This window comes from Pteropus vampyrus, unplaced genomic scaffold (genome assembly GCF_000151845.1).
Source record: "Pteropus vampyrus isolate Shadow unplaced genomic scaffold, Pvam_2.0 Scaffold45, whole genome shotgun sequence".
NCBI lineage: Eukaryota > Metazoa > Chordata > Mammalia > Chiroptera > Pteropodidae > Pteropus > Pteropus vampyrus.
In genome coordinates this window covers 4,445,846-4,449,155 of record NW_011888826.1, presented here as the reverse complement: position 1 = coordinate 4,449,155, position 3,310 = coordinate 4,445,846, and positions in this window count along the sequence as shown.

The following is a 3,310-nucleotide window of genomic DNA, read 5'->3' as shown; positions in this document are numbered from 1 at the left end:
AAATGGCTATTGAGGGAGAATGATTAGTCCTGAAGGAATGGACCACAGAGTGGAAAATGTCCAGTCTGAATAGTACTGGGCAATGCACACTTGAGCAAGACACCACAGTGTCTGGCCTAGTAAGCTGAGGACAGGTGGGGCAGCCTAAAGGTTCTAACCGCTGGGGTGACCGATCCAAACACAATTCTCTGCTGGGCCTTCTGAGGCCAGGAGCAAGATGCAAATGTTATTAATGCTTCTCAGGTTTTGAAATATTCTAAATAGCTAATGACATGATGTCAGAGAGGCAAGAACAATGGATTTGGAATGGAAAAGTCTGCATTTCAGTTGCTGACCCTTTCCTTAATTAGCCACGAAGTTGTTGAGGCCATTTACTTATTGTCCTCTGACCACCACGATTTCATCTGTTAAACACACACACACACACACACACGCACTTTCATGAGGTCATTGAGAGTGCAGCAGAATGACAATTTGCTCTGTTTGCCTATAGTTCCTCTTCAGTGTTTCCCTATATCCCACCTCCTTCACAGTCAGGTAACAGTGAGAGTTTCTTTACGAATTTCCTTAAGTTTTTGACTTTTGCAAACCACAACTGAGAAAATAGTTGAGAAAGTAGGTTTATGGGTCTAAAAACTCTGTGTTTGATAATCAGAACTGAGATCGATAGGATGCCAAGTATGATGTTTAAGTCATAGCATCAAGTATGTGGGTTTCTCAAAAGCAGAGAACATTCTATGCCCACTGGGCGAGCCAGTGGAGGAGAGGAGTATTAGAACCCCAAGGTAAATTTGGGTATTGGACAGATTGTGTACCCCATGTTCTTCTGGAGATGTAGAAGGTGTATAGCTAAGAGTTCCTTGCACGACCATAAAAAGCAGGGAGTAGGATGAATGAGACATTGTGTGTTTATTTAGGAAGGGCCCTGAGACAGCACTCCCTGGTTTCACTAGTAAGGCATGAGATATGAGATGACTTTGACAAATGCCCTTTGGAGGAACTAGGAAGTAGTCGATAAATTCGGTAGACCTGAGAAAAACCCTTGTACTTTGGAAGAAGCAGTGCAATGGTAGATGGTAGCGTGAATAAACAAATATTCCAGCATTTGACAGCATCAAAGGATAACAACCCAGAACCAGAACTGATGACAGACATCAGTGGGTACACAGTTTAGTACAAACACATAATGACCAATAAGCAAATGTTGCACTTCATTCCCTCCCACTTACCTTGCTAGTACATAACTTTCTCTTCTCTCCCTTCAAAAAGCTTGGGTAAGGGAAAGAGGAAAATTCTACATCGACTAATAAAACTCTAACATGCATATTAACTTTTCTGCCATCAGTTAAAATGATATATTATGGTAAAAATTTATTTCAGTCATACGACATGTTAGATTTTTACACTCCTGAGTTTGTGATTTATGAAATCAATGCCAATTACATTATGCTTAATGAGATAATGTGAGTGATACAGAATTTTGAAAATTTGAAGCATTATTTAAAGACTTAATAATAAAGACAAATAGAAACTGAGTAACTGCCTTTAAAAAACAACCAAACAAACAAAAACTGTATAGATGTATTTGTATTTACCAGACAGGATTTGTTACCTACACATCGATGGTCACTTCTCTTCTTCCTTCCTTTCTAATACTTTTGTTCAGGTATCCATTCTATTATTCTGGCCACATCTTTTCAGGAAGGAGACCTCAGATGGTGACTCGCTATTGCTCAAAGCCAAACGTGGTAGACCTTTCCCCTTGCAAGGACTGGTTTCTGTGTGGGCTCGTTATGGCCAATGAGACATGAGCATAAATAGGCTTCTGGGTATCTGGGAAAAGTTTTTCTTGCTGATGATGAGATTTATGAAACAATACATCTTTTTTTTTTTTTTTTTTGCCTCAGAATGTTGCCATGCAAACACAATACCTGTGAAATGAATTAACAGGATGTCAGAGTAGAAAGACTGAGACTTGTTATCGTGCACTAACAGCACTGGAGACAAACGACTTCAGATGTCGTTATATATGTTATTTTAAAAACATGTCAAGTTGGGATTTTCTGTTATTTGGAGCTGAAATCACCCTAAATTTTAGATCTAATAGCATTTTTAGGACTCAAAATAGTGTCTCTTAAGTGGAGTCATCTCTTCTCTTAAAATTTCAGTTTAAGGTAGCCATCCCAAGGTCTGGCCAGAAGCAAAAAAATTCTGTCATGTACTTGTTTATGACCAGCTTCCTGCAAATATGATTAATGATTACATATTAGATGAGGATATTAAAAAATAAATCAACACACCAAACCTTATCTAATTTTCTGGGAATTATACTCACTTAATCTTAGTATTAGAAGGCTGCGAAAATTTTTCCAATATGCTCAAAGAAGATAGTCTCAGGTCAGATATGGATAGAAAAAGTTAAAAGCTATTAAACCTAGTTTTTTTTTTTCTTTATTTATGCCTGAGGGAAATTAGTTAATTGGGGGAAACATTTCAGAAAGTACACGGTTTTAAACCAAAATGTCATTGTTAATGATTTTCTATCATCATTGTAGCCTGTACGTCTACAGTTATTGCCATTCTCTGACCTATTGGTCAAACAGTATTTTTCAGTTTGAAAAAATTATGTCTACCATGTATTAATAAAACATGGCACTGCGTTCTCTCATTCATTAATAACAATTAAAGGTCTACATCCAGGGATGAGCCATAAGAACAAACTGCTATCAAAATTAACTGTGCATATAAAGTCATATTTATGTGCATTGCTATATTCCCAGTAATGTTATATAAGAAAAAATGAGAAAGGAAATGACAAGAGTGTCAAATTTATAACACAATTGAACTGGTCTAACACCTGGCCAAATGATAAAATAAGATTTGACACTTGAAAATAATCAGACAGTGGAGGATCTATCGCTAATTTACACTCACTGGCCGAAGGCCAAATGAAAATGACACTGGCTAGATGACAGACGATAAATGAAAAGAGCTCCCCTGGTGTCAGACATGTGGGGGGCTAACTCTTTCTGACAGTATCAGTGAAATTTCACTGGCCAGGAGATGTTCATTTAAAACTTTTTCAATTCCTGTTCGCTGAAGGATATTTCATAATTTGGAGATTTACCATCCAGAACAAGCTACTTAAGCCAACTGTAGCTTGAAACCTCTATGAGGAATTAAACTCGGAATCTTTCCTGTCATGTCTGCATAGGGAAAATCTGGAAAATGTTCTGAAAACAGGAAGTCTTGTGAAACATAAAGAATTGAGAGTAATTTCATCTATATCAATGACTACAAAATCTGATTC